The sequence below is a fragment of the Anas platyrhynchos genome, chromosome 5, assembly GCF_047663525.1.
Source record: "Anas platyrhynchos isolate ZD024472 breed Pekin duck chromosome 5, IASCAAS_PekinDuck_T2T, whole genome shotgun sequence".
Classification (NCBI taxonomy): domain Eukaryota; kingdom Metazoa; phylum Chordata; class Aves; order Anseriformes; family Anatidae; genus Anas; species Anas platyrhynchos.
Genome location: NC_092591.1, coordinates 1,861,872 through 1,870,121, shown reverse-complemented (window position 1 = coordinate 1,870,121; position 8,250 = coordinate 1,861,872). Strand labels below are relative to the sequence as shown.

Below are 8,250 nucleotides of genomic sequence, written 5' to 3'. Positions count from 1 at the left end.
TCAAAAGGCACAAAGCTCTGGAGCACTCGGGTATGTTTTGTGGTGCATTTTCTTAGCACATAAAAGACACTCCTGTTGCTCAGTCTGTTAGCACCGTATAAATCACCAACAGACTAGCGATATGTGCTGGAGAGGGGGGGCAATACATCATCAGAAGGTTTGATGTGTCTGTAGCCCAAGCAATCTTTGGCAGATAACTTCTGAAACCACGGCTCCATGGCTGGTAGCTGTGTCACCCTGTGCTGCCCCAGGAGCAGCTCCTTGCTGGTTCTCAGGTCTTCAACATGAGAAAGGCTGGGTGGCTTTGGCCAGCTCATGGCCTGTGGCCTGTACTCTGGGTTTGGGTGTGAAATGGGCAGAAGCAGAGCATTCACCCCAACAGCTCCCTGTCTCCTTTGCCTGAGCTTGCCGCAGTGACTGCTGACTGCCCACTGAGCCAGGCAGTGCGGGCTGGCCCCACCAGGCTGATGGGAACCCCAAGGCTCTTCTAAAATCAATCCACTCCCAGCCACTTGCTTGCTTCTGTCAGTGGCTGTGAATTAATCCCTGGGACAATTTAACCAAGACACAGGTGAATTCTCCATTGTAGAGCTCTGGTTTCCCACCCCTGTTTCACTCTACCTGTGCTCATTCAAGGGAGCACAGATTCAGACCAGCTGTAGCAGCCTGTGCCAGGTGGAAGGAAAACCATCAGATGTGAGCAGCCACCTCTGGCTTTAAAGCTTGCACATCTGAGTGAGGGTCAAGTGTCTCTGAAATTCCTGCTTTTGCTCCTGAGTCTGCTACAGCTTCCTTTCTACTTATGCCTGCCAGTATCTTTCTCTCTAGTGTTTGTCAACAAGATCCTAATCTATAATTCAATTTAACCACTTTGATTTTCCCTCTTAATGGACAGGCTGGTAAAAGACTGTGATGCATCTGAGAGTGGACTAAAATGTAAATTAGCTTAACAGAATCTTTCCTTTTAATTAGAATAATTATTTTTCTGCTCTTCCTATATTCATGAAGATATTCAGCCTATGGGTGAGTAAATTAAATTTAAGGGTAGGTAATTCACATTGTATTTTTGTTGGGCTCTGAGTCATAACTTATTTTTAATCTTAATTAGAACTGTAGATCCTCTAATCAAGCAAAATGTGGCATAACAATTTAACACATTGTGGGGCTGGCTGATAAATCTGGTGCTCAGGAAGCAGTGCCGTGATTCAGCACAGTACAGCCCAAGTGAGAAGTTATCACCCTTATCATCAGCAATGAATTTGTGGATCTCAGTGTGTTAGGTAGAAGAAAGATGCCATTCCTGGGTAATGGCAGCAGCTCAGCCTCTGAGGGTTGAGTTTTCAGGGTCACTGACTGGAGCTGGCACAGCGACTTGCTAAGGTGGCTTTTACCTGTGCTGTGCACCCTCAGCAGAACCGTCAGCAGTCACCACGCATTGCCAGCTTGCCCCAGCTTCTGAAAACAGCCAGCACAACGGAAAGCAGCTTGGACAATAGAACAATGTTTCTGTGAATAATATGATGTTATGCCACAGTAAACGCTGTGATCTGCACTGGCAGAGCTGCTTCATCAGAACTGGCTCACTGGGAGGTTCGCACTTCTCCAGGGTATTCCAGCACTTGGACCCTCACCTCAAGCCAGTTAATAAACTCATATAAAGTTAAATTAACTTCTTTCTCTGTTAGTTTCTGGCACATGGTGGAAGGGCCACTGTCCAGGCTGCTTTGTGTGCATTCAGTGCTCCCAACATCAAAGCAGAAGCCGAAGGCTGAGCTGGAACTTGGATGCTCAGTGAAACATCATGGTTTGAAAATTCATTTCATTTAGAAGGTGCTGGGTGTCAGTGCTTGGGTTTTGCTGGAGACTTCGTATTCAGACCAGTGAGGGGGCAATACCCTAAAGATAATGGTGACCATTTTGATTTCTGGGTAGATTTTTGGTATATGGAAGGATATAGGACTAGAATATTAAGCAACTGGATCTTCCTCAACTCTCAGCACAAGCTGACAGTGGTCATGGGCAAACCAGCTCTTGGTACAATCAATAATACTCATGTTATCCTCTTGCTGGACTCTCCACTTTACCATCACTAAGGAGCTCATAAAGTTATGGCTTTTATAGGTGACTATGGGGCTTTGGTCCTAATGACATACTTTACTCCTAAGACTATGTAGAAAGCATTTACCCTGCTGTTGATAAAGACAGTTTTTTCTGTTTTGCTGTCTGGATGCCATTTGCATCTCTGCATGGTCTTGATGAAGGTGGTAGAGTTGGTGAAACAAAGCTTGACCAAATTCCTGCAACTGCCAGCTGGAGAAAGGAAGATGCTGTGTAGCCAAAGGACCTGGCAGAGTGGACTTGTTGAGAACCCTCTGAAAATGTGAGCCCTAAATGTGGCAAAGAGCAAAAGGAAAAGGATAGGAGTAAGCACTCTTCCAGGAGAGAGGGTTTTAAAATTTATTAAGCAGTCTAGAAAAAAATAGCGTTTAAAAAAAAGTTTGTTTTGCTTTTTGTTGTTGTTTTTATTTCCCATTCCTTGTTGTGTCATTGGAATACAGGGAAGCAAATGGGAGAACAGATGAAAAATGAATATAAAAGACAAAAGGGGATAAAAATGCCAAATAATAAGAAAAAAGGGTTAATAAAGTATTCATGGAATGCTTTACACTGCAATGGGGATAGAACTCTAATTTTCCTTTTTAACACAACAAAGAAAATTGATTTTGAAAATTTTAATTTTCTACGGTAACTCATTACAGGTGGTTTGTTTTTTCTCCAGCTCTTATCATACCCAAGAGAACATAATGTTGTTAGTAGAAAGAGTCAAGAATATTGAATCTCCCACCTGTTGAATAAAATGCAGATTTTAGACAATTACTACAGAAATGCATCTGTATCACTTACTGAACAATTGGGTACTTTGGTAAAGAAGTATAATGTTCATGTAGTACAAATACAGTTATTTTCCAAAACTACCTCAGAACGAGCATTTTGCAAGAGAACAGGTGGTTGCAGAAAACAAGGTTCAGTAAAGAATGGCAGACATTACAGTGGATAAACTGAAAGGTAAAAAAAAAATAAATTTGTAAATAAAATTTCAAAACTGAATACTACATATTTTTTTTTCTGCATTTATATAGCTTACATTCAGAATATATGTACATACATTGACCGCCCTCAACAAGGGTCTTGTGAAATATGACAAAACAGAAATTCAGGCACTAGAAACAGCAGAGGTCATGTATGGTAACTTCTAGACGATGCACAGCAGCAAATGGAGCGTTGCCAGCTCCATTATTTGAGCAGTACTGCTCTGGGCACCCGTGGGGAAAATCTTCTGGCTAAGGTGAGAGATGAAGAAGCCGAATCCAGGTCATCAATAGCGTTCTGTGTGCAAGTGGGATTGCTGAATGGTGCCAACATGAAATCTCTTATTGCTTGTGACCTTTCTGCGATAGGAAGAAAAAAAAAATGTTGTGATGTTTCAGGCTGAATGTAAAGCAAAACAGAGAAGTCTATTTTAGGACACAAAAAAGAAGAAAAAGAAAAGATAAAGAATTTAAGGTAGATGATCAAAAGAAGAAAATAGCTGTAAAAATAACATGTGTTAAGTTTCTATATTGCAGAAGTACAAAGGTTGAAGATCACAGTGAATATATCCACAAAGGGCTGTAGCTGAAATGTTGCTAAGCAGCATCACAGTCTGTATCCCTCAAGTGGCATTTGAAATCAGGATCATCTCTACAAACTGCAAGAGAGCTTTCCTCCCTTCCCACCTTGCCAGCTCATTTTCATTCAGGGTGGCAGAGGCTGCAAACTTTACAGCTTCCTTCTAAACTGAGCGTTTGAGCAAAGTGTTCCCCAGACTCCTGCCAATGTGCTCCGGCATCAGCAGAGGTGAGCTGCCGTGCTGGATGATGCCTGGTGACTGACTGATGACCTATTCACAGACAGAGCATCCTCCGGACAGTTTATCCCAGCCGGTGCTCATTAATGAGAGAACTTGGGCAACAGCAAGTAGAAAAAAAGAAAGGAAAAAAAAAAGATACAGTTTCATTGCAAGAATCTGCACATGTTATTTTAATTTGGAACTGAATTTGCATGAGAAGGGTGTGAGTACCTGAGAGGTTTTAGTATGCAGATGCTTACGGGAGTTTTGCAGAAGAGCTTTCAGGCAGAGCTGGAAATTAATGTTTTAATACACTTAGAAGCTAATGCACAAAATACACACTAGACACATCACATGGGTAGCTCTCTAGCATCTTCTCTCACAGTCCCAGTTCTGGTGTAACTCTCCTCCCACTAGCATCTCCAGACTCTTACACTGAATTGGAAACCCCTGAAATAATATTTTTGTGTGTTTCTTTGCCTCCTCCAGTATTCCAGTTGTGCGTGTTCCTTATTCGGGGAAGTGAGAAGTCCTGCAAAGGCTGTAACCTTCTGCCAGCAGCTTCAGCAGGGACCATGGGGCAAGTGCTTCCAGACAGCCCCTGCTATGGCAGCATGTACCTGTTTCCACTCGTCTTCTCCCCAGACCGAGGTGCACATGTTCAGCTACTTTAATGCCATCATTAAATCCTCTAGCAGAGCAGCCTGTAGAGCATGCATGCTTAACGGAGACACTGAGCACGCTGGAGGCACGCTCATTGTCTTACCACCCCCGTGCTGCATTTGTCCATGTGGCCTTGTGCTCTGTGCACATCTCTGTGCTGTGCTGGCCTTACCCCCACTACAGGAGGGGACATATCAGAGCAAGAAGTGTTCTATACACATCCTCATATTTGTTCTGTGCTGGTTGTATAGGGGACAAAATACTGGGCTAGGTGATCATTTGATCTGGGTCACTGTGGCAGATCATATTTTAGTGAATGGGCGAAATCGGCTCACAAATTCAAAGCAAAGCTTTAAGTACCCAAAATGCCTGGGGATGGTAGGAAGGATATCTGTAAGCATCTAAAAGGGACTGTGTGCAAACTAGTGAATACTTCCCAGTGATTCCAAGCCTGGGAAGACCTGCAACCAGTGTTTGAGCCACCGTGATAACTGGAGAGGATCCGCCCCTGGCAGTGTGCAGCACTCTGCTGACATCTGGCAGGCCTCTGGTCCTGACGGGATGATACAGCTCCCCCAAAACACAGCATGCGCTGCTTCTGAGCTCCGTCTTCCCTCTCTGAGTTGCTTTGCATGCTGTCCTTCATCACATCAACATTATTCTATTGTGAAGAAAAAGAGATGCAGCCGCTCCAGTGGATGACTGCTTTGTTCAGGGCACGGATTTTGCTGGGCTTTGGGTTCCTACAGGGAAATGAAGTGCCTTATGAGGAGCACCTCACTAAAGGCAGTGAAAAACTGGCTGAAGTGGCCAGGAACCTGAGGGATTTGTACAAGGACAACTGAGAGGTGGTGCAGTATTTTTTCATCTGGCAACAAAATCCTTGAATATTCCTCTTGAATATCACACTGCAATGAAACAGGTGAAGAAGGAAGGGAATTACAGCGTTTCAAACTGTAAGGAAAGCAGACTAGAAGATTATCTAGGAGTCTGTATCAGTCCCACTGGTAGAGCTTGCTTGCAGCTCATGCAGCTGTATTTACTTTACAGATCCAAAGCAAGGCGCTGGAAGTGCGATCTCGCAGCTCTGACCTCTGCCTCCGGCCCATGCAGAGCTGTCAACATCAGCTCGTACTGAAGTCATAATAACTGGGATTCCTCAGTCCTCACAGAATTGCATAGAAGCAGCTTGTCAAAATTTAATTCATTGAATATCATGGCCTTCCTATTGCAGTTTAACCCTCACCCCTGCAATAGCACATCAGCAGGCTCTCCTAGAGAGAGCACGCTATAAAAGAACAGTATTTTATGTGCTTGTTTTATTTCTTTAAGCGTATACTATCCATATGCTCTAGATGCTGTGAGGATAACTCAGAGACAGGAAAATTCATGTTCAAACATAACCAATATGCGGCAGTGAAACTCAGACTAATCCACTACCAGCAAAGCAGAAAACTGAATAATTTAATTCCCTTTTCATTTCTAAAAACTCTACCCTATATTTGTATATATGAGACCAGGAAGTACAGGGAAATCATCCAGATACCAGATTTCAACCCCTTGCTCTTTCCAGAGAAGTGCACCCTGATGGATAGGAAGGGAAGAACAAAACAGATCAATATTCAGCGGGCTGAATGAATGCTGCCAAAACACATGGCATGTCCCACAAGCTTGCAGCCTCCTGAAGGGTTGCAGCTCTCAGGAGGTGCCTGTGCCCCAGCAGCCAGCCCGCTGCAGCTCCAGCCACCGCTGGGCACACGGGGACAAATTAAATGAGGTCACTGCAGAAACAAGGTTGGTCTCTGATATTTTGTGACCTTGCGGAAAGTTAAACACCAACTCTGGAGAGCATAGTTGAAGAGGCACAGTGCAGACAGAACTTGAGCTTTAACTCACTTCCCCCTCAAATTGCCAAGACACGATGGGAATGCTCAGCATGCAGCTGCCCTGCCTTGCAGCTCCCTGCCTGTGCTGGGCTAGCTGGGGTCGGTGCCCTGAGCAGATGTGGTGGGATGCAGCAGGAATGGGCAAATCCTGCTCCCCTCCTGCACATGGAAACAGGTGAGAGTGCAACACTGGGTATCAACTGCTTTCTACATTAAAATAAATAAATAAAATAGAAATATAAATACATAATCAAACAAATAAATAAATACAGCAAAGATCCTTCATCCTGGTGTCCTGTCTGCAAGTGAGAACTGCAGCGGCTCAGGAAGAGTGTGTGTGAGTGATTGCCCTGCCCCAAGACATTCTCCCTGCTGCCAGCAGTAAGCAGTTTAAGCTATTTCCAAATCAGCATTTTTAATGTGCTCCAAAGAACCCACCCCCTGTGATTATGCCTAATCCTTTCTGAAAACATTTCTATTTTGGGCAACTTGCTTTGACAATAAAGTCGTAATTTAATTATTTACTGCACATTTCCCTGTTTTCAGAAGTCTGCATTTAGCTGAACTCAGCACAGTGGAGAAGCCAGGAGTCGCCAGAAGACTTCAGCTTGGGAGCACAACTGTTTTTATTTGTGTTGGAGACATTTTTCTCTGCCATTTGCTGTGGCTTTTTTTGCTTACCTATGAGTGCTTGGGCTTGGGAAAAGTTTCCATGGTAAAAGGTAAAAGTATTTTTGCTCCCAAGTGCTCTTTTCTCATTTTTGCTGTAAAATGATGCTGTAGAATAAAAAGGCTGGTAAGAACACCATGGAATATTTGGTGTATACAATTTGTGCAGTGTGCAGATGTCTGTGGGGAGATGGGGAAAGACATCAAGCAGTCACTGATATTTTGGCATAAGGTACCAGCCTGGACTCTCTCGGTCCCCTAAAATGAGGCAGCTACTGCTGATCCCTGGTCAAAAGGCCCTCCTGGGCAGTGAACTGGAATAAGGAGATTATCGTTCTCCACTGCTGAGGCTCTGGGGTCAGCTTCGGAGGGAGTGAGCCTGGTAAGGAGCACGGCCTCGTGCTCTGGGATCGTGGCCAGGCTGCCACAAGGCAGCCCCGCAGCACTGCAGCCTCCAGAGGGACCTCAGCATCCCGCCCATGAGCAGCATGGAATAACCTCAGCCAAAGGAGAGCCCTCTGTTCCACCAGCAGAAACACGTCTCAGCTGAATGCTCAGCCTGAAAGCCACGCAAGCCTGAAATCTAAGTGCTTGTCCATCAGTCTTCTGCTGTGGATTAAATTTGTATCTTTTAAATGAGCTGTGTTTAAGGAATAGAGATGAAATGGCACTAACAGCACAACATTTTCTGGCACTGTCTGCTGCTTTTCATTACAAAAATCTAGGTCAAGATTATTTTAAAAGTAGCTTTCCAAGTGAGAAGTATCAGTCAGACATAGAACATTTGCCTGAAAATAGCTAATATAAAATAGGCACAAAACTGCCAGATAAGCACAGGGTGCAAAAACATTGTTCCTGCACTTGGTAATGTCTCAGCAGCTTCCTAGCACATAAAAACTAGCTGTAATCACACATTTTGCTTTACTTCTCTCTATCACACTGATGGCCAATTTATCCACAGCAGCGTATTTACAGGCCTGTTTACCGAATTGAAATTCTTCTCTAGAGCGGATGCTACATTGCCTCAGAGCGCAATAGGATTTAATTGAAGCAGCATGAGAGAGCTGATGAATGGGATGCTTGCAATGAAGGGACCGGAACTGGGACAGAATTTCAATGGAGAAATTAAAATGCCACGTTAGC

General features: G+C 44.1%; 1 long non-coding RNA gene across 4 annotated transcripts; it reads left to right on the top strand.

The window, feature by feature from the left end:
• Positions 1–736: 736 nt before the first annotated feature.
• On the top strand, positions 737–7,249 carry LOC140002712 (uncharacterized). 4 transcript variants are annotated; one of them, XR_011809976.1, is made up of 3 exons: positions 737–1,023; positions 4,379–4,540; positions 6,985–7,249. It is a non-coding gene; the product is annotated as an uncharacterized lncRNA (long non-coding RNA). The 4 variants fall into 4 exon arrangements; XR_011809974.1 differs by lacking the exon at positions 6,985–7,249 and adding an exon at positions 5,603–5,757; XR_011809977.1 differs by lacking the exon at positions 6,985–7,249 and adding an exon at positions 4,993–5,198.
• The last annotated feature ends 1,001 nt before the right edge of the window (positions 7,250–8,250 follow it).